The sequence below is a fragment of the Eupeodes corollae genome, chromosome 1, assembly GCF_945859685.1.
Source record: "Eupeodes corollae chromosome 1, idEupCoro1.1, whole genome shotgun sequence".
In the NCBI taxonomy this organism is placed as follows: domain Eukaryota; kingdom Metazoa; phylum Arthropoda; class Insecta; order Diptera; family Syrphidae; genus Eupeodes; species Eupeodes corollae.
In genome coordinates this window covers 113,318,369-113,333,124 of record NC_079147.1, presented here as the reverse complement: position 1 = coordinate 113,333,124, position 14,756 = coordinate 113,318,369, and the positions used below count along the sequence as shown (strand labels likewise).

General features: G+C 36.0%; 1 long non-coding RNA gene across 1 annotated transcript; it reads left to right on the top strand.

The window, feature by feature from the left end:
• Positions 1 to 832: 832 nt before the first annotated feature.
• On the top strand, positions 833 to 7,938 carry LOC129940148 (uncharacterized). Its single transcript, XR_008780613.1, has 3 exons — positions 833 to 1,093; positions 1,155 to 1,348; positions 6,797 to 7,938. It is a non-coding gene; the product is annotated as an uncharacterized LOC129940148 (long non-coding RNA).
• Positions 7,939 to 14,756: the final 6,818 nt, after the last annotated feature.

The window sequence follows — 14,756 nt, the reverse complement described above, 5'->3', positions numbered from 1 at the left end:
CCAACTAGAGACACTTTTGGATTTTCCCAGAAATCAGGATGGTTCACGGAGGCACCCTCAACCTAAACACTCACGAATTTTCCCATACCCTACCAAATCCTTTTTATTTTCTGGGAAGCCAAAGAGGTCCAAGTGAGGTATTTTCACCAACTTTGCAGATGCATCACCCCTACCAACTTAAACTATCCTTAGCGATTAAGCCCATTTTTGGATACTTCTTCGAAAATGATACTGACCAGGCTATCACCGTCAATGGCGATCGCTATAGTTCAATGATCACCAACTTCTTGTGGCCTGCATTAGATGATATGGACAGACATAAGGTTTCTTTTTTAATCTGTCCCTATTTTCATAAAGGTCGCACTTTAAATATGTTAAGAGTGCTTGTTTATTATAAAAAAATAAACTATTTACGTGCCGTACAGCAACCTTAAACCAACGCCGCCCTTAAAGACTACAAAATCGCCAAAGTCATCGAAAACTGGACTGCACCATTTAAGCGACATTACATAACATAACTCCAAGAACCAAAAGTCTAATGCTTCTATGGTATGATTTGAACATAATAAACTATTACTCAAACATATCCATTACACATTATTATGCTCGAAACGTCATAGGGAAAACACAACATTTCTTGTAGTAGGTTCCCATGTCGCATGTGTCATAAAAAGCAACAGGTATTCTCCATTCATTTCACACTTTTAATTATGAATAACCCACGCACGCCAACTATCGCTCACCAATCTACAAATGAAATGATGGTCAATGGTAATGTTCATGTGAAGTGAAATACCAGCTTGACCATTATGTGCAGTTAAGTTAACGTCAGTCATCCGTCGCTGATGTTTGTAGCTACTGTCAATCGGAAGTCGAATAAAAACGCACGCCAACTATGTTAAATCCAAGAGAACATGTACTGCTTGCTTCTGCAAGCAAAAGGCTTTAACTGATGCTAGTTTTGCATACAAATATCAGGTTCCCTTAGACTTTATATACAAAGCTATGTTCGTTTTGCCTGCCTACGCAGCGTTGTATATACATATGCCAAAGGTAATCAACAACAACAACGAACGCTGCCAACAGGTAACATGTACATTAACAATTTCATTCAGCAATTGTTGCATGTGGGTTGAGAGATTGTATCATTACAGTCAGAGTAGCAACCTGTCCGGCCGGCCGGCCGGCCGGCTCTGCAGGCCGTCCATTCAGCCCGGTTGACGTTGAAGGTTTTGTTTGGATGAAGACAACCTTGACTTTGACATCTTCAGTTTGCATTCAGTGTGACGTAACAATTGTGGAGTTCAGTTGTAAAGTTGAAAAGCACACACGTCAGTAGTATGACAAGGTGAGTACAAACGTGTTTTAATAACTCAGGTAGTATGAAACGGCGACCAACCGATTAATATCAAATAATACGAGCGTACTTAATTTAAGAACAAGAACTGAGCAACGTTAGACCTACACGTATGTATTTAATTTGTAAATTAAGACAATAAAAAAATTCTTTTCGTAGGTAAATTGTTTTTAAAAAATCAAATTAAAAATCATAAATAACAAACTGAAGATGTATAGATGCGAGAGTGAAAAAAATGGTTCAATGATTGTATTTCATTAATTAAATGTAAAGCACTACTGCTTCGTAACTTTTGTTAACTTCCCATACGTCCGTACGTTCGCGACGTTTTTTTCGTCTTCCATAGCTCGAGAACCAGAAGAGATATCGACTTCAAATAAATTGTTTTATACAGATAATAAGGCAGAATTTATGCAGAAGGGACCTTAAGTTTCTTATTAGCCGTAAAGGAATATGGAAAGAAATATCCTGACAGAAAAAAATGTATGTATCAAGAACCCATAATTTGTATGTTTATTATATGTTTAATACAAAATCTTTAAACAAAAATTTTAATAATTTGTTTTTGTAATTAGTTCCACAAATTCACTTTCAAATGGCGGATCGTGTAATCATAATTACGGCTTTTTGAAAGTTTTTCTTAAAATTTTAATTTGTATTATGTTCTGTTCCTAATGTAAAGTTATCCTTTTTTTTGTAAATAACCTTCATCTTTAAGCCCGCAGTATTTCAACTCTGCATTTAAAAGGAATGCTTGCAATGCATGTTCAACGTATGTATGTACATGTACATATGTATGTACATAAATGCACAAGAGAAGCATAGGTGAACAAAAATACAAACATTTATTTAAACACGTAAGTACATACATAGGTAACAAAATTGCTTTATCGGATATATCGTTGCATGGTCTGTTGCAGCATTAACATTGCACCACACAAAATATTTTGTATTTTCCACCAAACAGCTATATTGATTGGCCTTCAGGGTAACACCGCGCACAATAACTGATAACAATTTTTACAATCGGATTCGAATACGATGTCCGAACGAAGAAGGATTTGCATATTCCTATGTTTTGGCTTGAAAATTATTAAAGCAAGGTTTGAGAGGCGGTATAATACGCGTAACATGGATTGGGTCCTGTTTTTGGTTATTTGAAGCTACAAATCTTTTATTAAATTGATATGTTACATGTATAAGACCTCAATATTTTTAAATTAAATGAAATGATTGAGCTGAATAAAATTCAATGCACAGAAACTTAAATTTGAATTAGAACTCAGTTTTTTAATGTTAATAGTTCTTTAAAAAAATTAAAGAGAGCTTGCGGTCGACGTTGTTGAGAGGTTAAAAAGCAGGAATGAAGTTCGAAAGTTTATGAACAGGTAAAACGAAATTCACAGGTACATAAACCTAGAAAGGCTGCAAAGACGAAAGTGGAAACATCATAGTGGAACCGCAGTCAATGCTGAGGATATGGAAGGACCACTACTGCAGACTGTATAACGGCGAGACGAACCGAATTCCGCTGTTGGGCAGGATGATCCATTCAACGTAGATGACGAAAGCTAACAATCCCGTCCTCCCTACTTAGACGAAGTAAAGACTGCCATATCTAAGCTGAAGTCTAACAAAGGCGCTGAAGAAGATGGCTTGAATGCCGAGCCCTTTAAGTATTGTATTGTTTGCCCAATCCTGAAAAAAGGTGACACTCTAAACTGCACCAACTATACAGTCTACTTAACATCCCTTACAAAATCTTCTCAGCCGTAATATGTGAACGTCTAACGCAGACCGTCAACAACCTGATAGGTCCTTATTAGTGTGGTTTTAGACCAGGAAAGTCCAAAGTCGATCAAATATTTACATTACGGCAGATCTTGGAAAAAAAACCAAGAACAGCAAATCGACACCCACCATCTTTTCATCGATTTCAAGACCGCATATGACATCTACAGGGGCGAGCTGTATAGAGCCATGTCTAGTTTTGGCATCCGGCAAAAATGGGTTTAGCGGTTAACAAAGTACATGCTGTCGTCGTCAAGAAAGGACTTACAACACCGACATCTTGGACAAAACGTCACTATCGACAGACGTAACTTTGAGGAAGTCAAGGACTTCGTCTACCTAGATTTCGCTGTAACGCAGAAAACAACACCAGCGCTGAGATCAAGCGAAGAATGGCTCTTGCTTACCGCTGTTTCTTTGCTCTAAGAAACCAATTGAGTGTAAAAGTCCTCTCTCGAAGGACCAAAGTGTTGCTATATAAGACCTTTGTCATCCCTGTCCTGCTATACGGTGCAGAAGCATGGACTATTACAAAAGCGGATGAAAGCTCCTTGGGTCGGTTCGAGAGAAAAGTTCTTCGTGTGATCTTGGAGCGCAAAACTGGAGACTTTTAGCTAAGGACCGAGCTAGATGAAGAAGTTTGTTGGGTGCGGCCCTAGAACGAAACGTAAAAGACTTTAATGGCCTATTTTGAGATAACATGAATTTTGATGTTTTCTTGTAAGCTCAATGAAACCGTAAACGAAACGTAAAAGACTGATAATGTTAATATGATTGAGATCGTTTATAGATCGTTATAAAAGAAGAATAGAAAATTTACCTAGGAGGTAAAGAACTGTTTTCTCCTCTTTCTCATCCATTCAGATTCTGAAAAAGTCATTTGAGAATACGCCTAGCCCCATGGCGTGCTTTCATGTTACACAGTGTCCGGTTATGTCACCGATTATCAAGCTTATGTGATCTGCTGAGAGATAGCAAACACCATGAGCGCTTCAAATTTTTGTGACCTGACACGTGGTGATGTTGTTCCACCTGGTGTTAGCCTTATTCATGGTGTCCTGCATTAGAAATAGTTTGCATGCAGCCATATTGGTATGACAGCATTAGCCATACGTGGTAGAATGGGTTTTATTGTACAATTTCTGGTAAATTTATTTGCCTTACAATTACCCCAATCCTCCCACATAAATCTCGAAGTTATAGAAACCTGGATGTTTCTGTCGAATTGCACTTGGAGGTGGAGGATGGTGTAGTCTGTTTGTAATTGATTCATACCTGTTAAAAATTTCTTTGAGGCTAACAGCAGATCTTGAAGCTATTTATTTATTAAGTATATTAAGAGGTGTTAGGTTGAGTAGGGTAAATGGGGCCGTACAAAGTGACCTCCTTATACATTGGCAAGCTGAAAGTTTGAATTTATTAAGTTTGTCACGGCTTAAGCATTTTCTGGAGCAGTTCAGAATTTTTCAGCTTTTACACTAATTATAAACTACACTTAAAAAACATCCCATTGAAAGTCTTACACAACATTATAACCCAAACAAAATTGTACTTAAAATTGGTAAACATTAATTTTTATTGATCGACTCAAATTTTCTTTGACCAAAATAAGTTTTTAAAAATATTCAATTGACTTTGTTTCATTTTAATTTAATAATTTATTTCTATCAGGAGCAAACAACGAAACACAAAAGCAAAACTATTGCTTTAAGACTCATATTTTTGCATCCGGTTCTCATATTTGTATATAGTTTTTGCAAATACGTAAAATAAGCATCAAATGAGGCTATACTAAGACTAAGAGCCTTCAAAACATACATATGTCCATATAATATGATTCTTACTCACCCATAAACAAGGTTGCCACGTAAAAATATTCTTAAAAGTTCTTCCATAAAAGAAAATAGGTTGCTAATCGGTGACAAAAGAATATGTTAGGTTATTCAAAAGTAGGGTGATTAAATTTAAGAAACTGGGAACGGCGCCAACATGCAAATCCTTTTCTTATTCCTGTTAACTATAGAGCGAGTGCCAAGTAGACCTTGGGTATGTAAGGAATTAAGTTAAGATACTATTAGAATGGGGATGAGAACATTATTTCATTTATCCCTGTTATCAGATTTTACGTACATGAACGTATAATAAAATTGTTCAATCCTCAAATGAATGGGTCTATTTATCCAAGATTGCATTTGTCAACATTTGAATACAAATCATTTCAAATTGAAATTAAAATTCAAATGCAATTCCCCTCTGTTGCATTTGAACAGGAAAACTAGGACACATAGCTACACGGAAAACGTACTGGCTTCAACAATTAAAAGCCAAAATTAAGGAAAACGATTCTTTTCCTAAAGTGGCAACATCATTCTCCAGGTGCGCTTTGAATAAATATTCAGTTTTGTTGTTTTTCTTGTAAAGTTCTGTTTTGTATGAATTCTACATTTATGTCCTAGAAATATTTTGAAGCCCCGGAAAGCGGAAAGAAAACGGCATAGAACGTACCTACCTGAATACCAGATGATGTTTTACAAAAATTCAGACCTGGATGTTTGATTTGAAGAAAAAAGTGTTTTGCTCAAATTTTTCATATCGCTCTCAGTTCCACAGTAACATCAAATACAGATCCATTTGTCCTCATCCTTGGTATTTTACTCTCACAATGATTCTCGGATCTATCGGAAGGATGATGGAACCGTCATTAAATTTATGTACGTTCAATTACATGGTCGTTCGTTTCCTTCCAATTTGGAAGGGCATTTGGTCGAATGTACTTTCAAAGCTAAAGCTTCTATAGCTACTGCCAAGAATCAAAAGTGAACTTGTATATGTAGACAGGAGAAATTGCAACGTATCTACAATATTTTGTAGATGAAAATCAGACAGCGAGATGTGTCCGGCTCTTCGAATTCTTGTATATATACTTGTTCTCGTATGTAAGTACGAAGTTAGATGCTCTTGTGGGGGGGTTCTGTTGTTGAATCTTGCCAGAAATGAATGCTGATGTTTTTAGATATTTTAGTCGATATGTTTGTTGGACCACAGCGTTTTAATACTACATCCGTTCAACCTAATACTCCACCATCATCAGCAGTGGTACGAGAAGCAGGAGCATCAGCGCATCAAGTGTGTGCATTGTATACACATAGCTACAGCTGTCAGATCTATGCTAGTCAAGTGGCATTGGAGATTAGATTGACGGGACATATGAAACACATCGACAAGGTCTATACATATATGTACATGATTGTATCTGGGACAATATTCATCGAGTGTGTTTAGACATTTTTGACATTTGACGTGTGGGCGGGAAAAAAAGGTATTTACATCAAACTAACGAAAATCTTCAAGGGTAAGGTTAAAATTGGGTACAGGTATTTATGTATCGATGTAAAACATTTTGAAAAATTAAATGGAATGTTTGTTAAAGGATTTTTTGTAAGTTATTGAGTATGAAAATGAGTACACACTTTCCCATACTCAAATAAACAAATCAATTATGTAGCTAAATTCCCAAATACAAAAGAGCTGATATAAGAACTTTTAACTAGTTCTAATTACTTTTCTTTACACTATTAAATGCATTTATTTAAATCAACTTATGATTTTATTTAATACAAAATCTGTTGTTTTATTTCATTTTAAAAGCGTGCATATTTGTGGGAGTACTGGAATCAAAAGGAAGATAGTGTCACTTAAAAATAAAAACTAATTAGGTGTCGCTTTTCATGACAAGAATTTCTTTTGTGTGGGTTATTACTTTCACTCCACAGAGAGCGCCGTTAGGTAGCACATCAAGCAGGGATTGGATACAAGACCTCTAGCATGATAGTCCAACAAACTAACCATAACGCTACGGAAACTTTAGACTGAGAATCGACCCACACTGATAACTTCCCGTTCGTGAGCGTCAGCCGCCATCGGAATCATGCTTGTGTTTTAACCTTTTTCAATATTTTGAAGAAACTTTCAGCTAATGTTTAGAGAACCCCGCAGTGGTGGTCCAGATAAGTTTGTAAGAGACTTATGTATTTAATTAAAAATGTCTAGTATTAGTGGTAACATAATTGATAAATTGATTTTATATTAGCAGAAGTTTAAAGATTGAAGATTTATTAGTTTTTATGTGATATGCATTTATTTCATTTATTGCCCTGAAAGCTTGTTTCGTATCAATTTGTTTGACTGCACTAAAAATAAACATCAAGTATATTATAATTTCTTATCGTTGGTAAATAAAGTTGATTCTATTTTTTAAATTGCTATTCAGTGCAAATAAATAACTTTTTTTTGATTTTGTCTGTTAAATGTTTACTTCTACCTATTTATTTTATATTTGTATATATTTATATACGTGAGAATAATATATATTATTAAAAAAAAGAAAACATAGTTTACAACGAACGTCACATCATTGATGTGGCTGCATCAGTGCATACAATTCCAACCGATTCTTGGATGCCATTTAGTTTCTGTTTGTTATTCATGGAAATATAATTGATTCGTAAAAAGTAAAATTGTATGCTTAAGAAATTAACAGGTGAATAAAATATGAAGGATTATTTACAAAGTTATTAAATCATTCCTTGTTTTTGTTTTACTCAGATAAACTTTTGTTATAGTCATGGACAATTTAAGAAAACTTTATATTTCTTTAATAAAGCAGCATTATTGAAGAGCAACGACATACAACACGGTTTGTCCATTTTATTTTTTTTATGAAGTCAGGTTAAAAAAATATCAATACGATCCCAACTAAATGAAAATTTAAAAACAATATAAAAAGAACATCGAATGAAAAATATCTACCTACTCGTTTGTATGTACATATGTATGTATTTTAATATTGAATGTAAGAATAAAAATTGAAACATAAAAATATACTCGTATCTTTTTTGAAAACTGTTTTGACGTTAAAATAAAATGTAAATAACATGAAAGCGACAGATGTGGGAGATTTCAACCAACTTCAGAGAGGTAATCACGTGAACAGAAAAATCGCATACTTGCACGTTTCATTTTGTAGACGATGGGCCATGGTGTTGGTTGTGGCCAGAAGCGATGGCGACGGCGCGGCGGTTGCGGCGGCTGCGGTATATCGGCGTGCGTGTATATTGCAATTTGTGACAATCGAATGTAAAATAAAAAAAAAATATTTTCAAACTTTCTGTGACGTGTCCTTTCTTATAGTGACCCAAATACATCATATTATTTTTAGAATGGACATTCGAAAAACGTCAGAATAAAAGTAGATTTTTTGAGACCTTGATATTTGAAATTTGGGTCATCACCTGACTTGATATGTTTTAGGGAGACATTTTTATGATTACAAACATTTAATTGTATTTAGTTAACTATATAACCATCGAAAGTGACGTTTTTTTATTGAAGCCTAAGGTAAAACTAAAATGCAGTTCAGACACAAATGATAACATATGATCATTTTTGAATTCAATACCTGGCTTTTTGTAAAATATACAGAAATTAAAAAAATATATATAAAATAAAGCTGAGATTTAGTGGCCAAGAAGTTTCAGATAAAAAATCATATATAAAAATAAGGAAAAGTTTCGGAAACGGCATGGAGCCCTCTGGCACACCAGCGTTAATTTTATGAATATCAGATTTGAACCCGTCCAATAAAACTTGAATTGAACGGTCCGAAATGTAATTTCTAACCCATTAAAGAAGAGGTTCATAATTACCAAAAGCGCGCATTTTCGATAAGAGAGCTCTATCAAATGCCTTAGAAATATCTAGTGCAATAATCTTATTTTCTCCAAAACGATGTAAAGATTTGCTCAACTGATCGGTGAGATGAACTATGGGATCAACAGTGGACCCATTGCCACGAAAGCTGTATAGCCGCCGCCGGTCATTAAAAAGCTTTCGATCTTTCACATATTTCTTAAGTTTAAAATGTATCAGCGTACTCATGACCTTGGAAAAAAGGGACGTTAGTGAAATTTTATGATAGTTATTAGATGAGGAGGTTTCGCCTTTTTTAGGGACATGTTGGACAAATGCTGTTTTCCATCTACTCTGAGAGAGACCAGTAGAGAAGGAAAGAAGAAAAGATAACGCAGTGGTTTTGCAAGCGTTGAAAAACAATTTAGGACAATAAAGGGGATACTATCGGAGCCAGAGGATGAGGATGACTGTCAAGATCTTAAAGTAATCTTGCAACTGAACAAGTACGAAAGAAGATTCGTCTCATAGAATCGTTTATGTTTTCAAGCACAGGATGAGTATTGTCACTCATTGGGAGCTTTGAATTAATAGCAAACTTTGCTGCAAGTAAATTATCTTTATCAAGCAACCATAACCATAATTTGTATTGTAGTGTGTTTACAAATAAGAAGTACAAAACTGAGTATACCCATTTGCAGGAATTAGGTTAGCACGAATTTATTTCAAAAAAAGCGAACAGCTGTACTTAATATTATGCAAACGTTTATAAATGGAAATACGTACAATGTATTCAAAACTTAGAGCGCCAGTCTCAGCGCTTAGTATTAGAATTATGCGTCTTTTTAAAGAGTGTACCTACATATATTATAAATGGGTAGCTATACAAAACGCTATTTGAATATTATGCCAACTACTACAAGAAGTAAAGTTCACACGATTATTTAAAATACTTTTGTTAACACGAGAATAATGTACTTAAACGTCTTCTTATTGACCACAAAGAACTTTGTAGCTGATGTTGCTTACGAAGTTCATAGGTATAGTCACTAGGGGAGATGAAAACAATTATTGAACTTTCAGTCACACAGACCGCAGCAGTAATCATTATTCAAATTGCCTGCCAAGTTAATCGAAACGATAACAAGTAATACATACATAAATGTATAGCAGATGTATTCAACCTCCTATACACCACATGCTTAAATACATATCCTTAGGAACTCAAATTTGCCACAAGAGCTAACTTTCAATACACTTGTTACCGGCGCGGTGCCGCTAGCTCGAGTTAAAACCATAAATTCAGCCGCCACAAAATACCGTCGCGCCGTCATCCATGCCAGACAGGCAGCTAGTATAGTCAATTGCATATTCATTCACCCATGATGTAAAGTATATGTATCTCTGCGAACTACAAGCAAAGATCAAGTACTTCCGTTTGTTTTTCAAGTGACTTACTCGTGTCGATGGAACCCACCATCATCAGTTTGGGGAGGAATTCAAACATTTTGTAGCTATTTACGGAGAAAAAATAAGCGAATAGTGAATTTCACCAAAAATATTTTGATATTCGATATTTGAGTTTCTGTAAATGATTAATAAAACCATTAAGATATCAAAATATTGACTAAATGGTGTACGTACTCATTGGTCAACCAATTGACAACAAAGTTGTTTTATTTTTATGATTGGAAATCGATTTTGTAAGAGTGGATTTTTCGTCAGATCCACTAACATTTTAATGACAGAATTATACTCATACACCATCAGAATTATTCACATCAATGAATAATAAAAAAGGGATATCCGTGACGTGATGGTTCGTCCCTTAGATTTTCAAGAAAGAGGCTTTGGGTTGAAGCTGCCTGTGGAATCTTAAGGAGGATTGGACAAATGCTCTAAGTGTAACTTTTGTCATGAAAAGTGTTTTTTTTTTTTAAATCAACTGTTCGGATTCGGCTAAAAACTGTAGGTCCCCTCCATCCCTGACATTACTCGCACCACAGGAATAGTTGGGAGTTGTAAGTCACTAGGCTCGAGTTGTCAACGGACTGTTGCGCCACCTAGTTAGGTTAAGTTAAGTGAAAGTGGCTTTATGTGATGGAGTAGGTCATACTTAGTCATACCCCATGAATCTTGAGACATTCTTCTAAGCTTAATGAAACCAGTTTAAATCCCTTACGAAACGTGAAAGACTGATTATGTGAATAAGAAGTGCGTTTAGATGATTATAAAATATTTCTTCTAGGTAGTTCTTGCGTTTTTGAGTTAAAGCAGAGCATGTTCAGAGGAGGTGAAGAACTGTTTCCTCCTCTTCCTCACAGATACAGCTTCTGCAAAAGTCATTTGAGCTTTCTTATTAGACAGTACCCGTTCATACCGATGTATTGAGCTTATGTAATGTGTGATCTGCTTAGAGACATCAAGCACCTTGAAAGCTTTAAAACTATTGTAGGACAGATGTTTTCCATGACCTGACACGTGGTGATGTTATTTCACCTGATGTTAGCTTTCTTCATAGCGCCTTGCATTAGAAATAGTTTACATTTAGCTACTGGAATGCTAGCATTAACCAAACGTGGTAGAATTGGTTGTACTGTACCATTTCTGGCGAATTCATCTGCCTTACGATTTCCTGCAATATCTTTATGGCCTAGCACCCAGCCAACGTGAATATTAAACTGTATGAACTGTTCTAGAGTTTGTAGGGACAGGGTCCAAAGATTTGATAGTGGCTTGACTATCTGAGAAAAGACGGATATCAGATGCTGATATCATGTTTTCTCTAAAATTCATTTTTAATTCTTAAGAATTTCGGAGTGGCCAATTTTGTTGTTAACCCACTGAATAGCAGAGCTTGCAGCTTTTTTTTACTAAGTAGGTACATCCCTCATACTAAGCCCCGTCTGAAAACTTTAAGTGGATACCTTTTTATATTGGAAGGGTTAACATAGGAATTTGTATGTATTTCATTGAAAAGAGGGTTTATTTGGTCTTGTGTGGATTGACACCTAGTACACACCGATCAGCCCAAAGTATTAGTTTGTCATTTTGTAAGAGTTCTTTTAGAGTTTTAAGATGCTTTCCTCAGACCGCTTTAGCAACGTTATTCGCATAAGCAACCACTCTGAAACCCTCCGCATCCAAGGAGTAATTGATTCATTTACCATCAGGTTCCAGAGGAGAAGAGATAGAACACGACCTTGCTTTGTCCTCTACTAACTAATCTTCTAGCAGAAGAGTTTCAAAGGTAAGCAAACGCTTTAGAACCCTCTACTTCAGAGATTTCAGTGCAGATGTGTACACCTTCGGCTTCGATACCAAGGAAAGCAACTATAGTGAACTCTCTTTGATGGAGGGATAATTCAATAATGAGTACTAGTGTGTGTAACGCCGTTACCACCGATTTACCTTTATAGCAGGCATGTTGGGACGTAGACAGAAGTCTTGTATCAACACTTGCCCTTAAATGGATATAAATTTATCTTTCAAAGGTCTTAAGAAAGGGTAATGATAGAATTATAGGTCTTAGATCTTTAGGGTTGACTTCAGAGAATTTTCCTGCTTTGGTAAAAAAATGTGAAAATTCAAGAAGGCTTAACAGTTGAAACACTTCCAGCACTGTTTACCAATTTACATCCGATAATTGCAAATTTTGTGATTACGACATGACACGATTGGATTAGTTTAAAGCAAACGTAAGTTAAGGCTTCATGTTTTCAAACTACAAATTGTTGAGAAATTCACTTTTAAGAGTACAATATATTGTTCTTCTATCAAAGATACAAGTTACTTTATACTACGTTTGGCGACGTCATCGTCAGTCGTCGTCGCACCAATTTAAAGTGCATCAGATAGATATGTCTTGGTGTACACTTGGTGTACAGCACTATCCTAAGACAAGAAAATCCCAAGAGTCAACTCCACTAAATTTTCATATAATGAATGAGAATAAGGAACACAATTTGCATATTTATCGCATTCCATAAAAATGGGCGATAACGTGCTCCACCCGACCGATAGAAGACCGACGCACGACGACGACGCCGACGACCGACGCGACGTGACCTATACATTGACGAGAGACTTCAGCGACAATGATTGTTTTATTTTTTGTTATACCTTACCTACTAGTGGAAGCTTCACGTCATAGAAGTATCATGTGGTGCAATGAAGCAGCTGTAATTGATGAGCGGCGCGTCGCAGTGGTAGGTCGGTCGGAATCGGAACTATCATATCTCCAGAAATGTACAAATACATAACGTATAAGTAGGTACATACCTGCATAATAAAGCATAGCATAGAATAAGGTTGAGTTTGAAAACCGGGAAGCCAAAACTGTCAACATGAATCCTCCACACAAATGATGGATGGCCGAGTCCTTGATGGATCAATATGCGTTTTAAATTGCGAACTTGAAGGAAATCGAATTTATGCTTCTTGTGCGTACATCGCATCGTACGTCATGTACTTTGTACTTCCATTGTAGAAGATACCAGAAGAAGAACTATTTCTGTTTTGATGATGGACGTCTTGAGAGTTGCTGTTCGTTGGTTCGTCCCATATGGTTTGTTTGTGGTAAGCCGTAGTCGGTTTGGTTTGGTTCGGTTCGGTTGAACCGCACACACAATGGCTCATAATTCAGCTCAGGTGGAAATCGGTTGGTCTTTAATAACACATTATTGTGGCACGGCGGAAAACACTTTGACGGGTAGCTCCCTGCCCTTGCTTCGATTTTTTTGTTTTGCTAGAACACTATGTGTGTGTAAACCGGATTCAGACTACACCATGCATTTCAATTGTGTGCATCAGTTGTTAAGCTGGGGTTTGGGACACAACGAGCATCAGAATATTATTGACGGAGGAGCAGCACTAGTTGTGCTTGGCTTAGTCGAGGCTTGTTCCAATAGCAGATGGTATTCCTTAGCGCGTTGGTTATTTATGGCTTATTGGTATGGAAGCTACCAAGAAAATTGTATTGCCTTGAAGAATGCGAATTTAGTTCGTGGCTCGTTTCAAGGTTATCCATTGGTCTGATGATGGGCCATAAGACGGGAGCTTGTATGAACAATGTGTATAAATATATTGATGTGCACATGTTTTCCGATGCGTATGCACCTGTTAGAGTGATCGCACAGCTAGAATAAATTTGTTTACTCGAAGTTTTCTGAAGGCAGCTCCTATTATAAGGAAAATTGGAAGTGAAATGAGTGTGTTGACACCCTATTAAAGCGTGAAGATAAAGATGATGTTAATTTTGAGATTCCTTCAAACAAGTGTGCACATGCAATTTTTTTTCTCTAATTGGGCGTGCTAAAATAAAAGTGTCATGACTCAGACAGACCTTCGGGAAGGAAGACTTATATGATGGTTCTCCATGTTTATGGAGTGCGTTTGCCATAAAAAGTTTTTTTTTTATTTTTGTTTAACCCTTTCACATTGTATACATACATACATTTATACATATTACAAATGTTAAATGAAGCAAATGAAAATGTATTTTTTAAAAAAAGCACCCAATTAAATTAAATTAGAAGGATTCTAATTCAACAACCACATGGCTAGAAATCAATCATCAGTCTTTTATTTGTGGTATTTAGTCTCTGGGCCCCCTCAATCCTTGAAAAAGTTGCTCGCACACAGGAATGGTTGGGAGTTATAAGTCACTAGGCCCTAGTTCTCAACGGACTGTTGTGCGACCTAATTTATTTATTTAACTTCCACAAACTCATTTCAACTTACTGTCAATTATGAGGTTCATATGAATAAAATATTTTAAGTTAATCATTGAAGGCATTTCATTGATTAGCAGCAATCAATCAACAAAAGCATCTCCTATCGATGTTAAAGACCTTTTGGCAGTAATTTACCATTTTGTTCGCATTTGTTGTCTAGGCGATTGTCAAAATAGAATGTCACA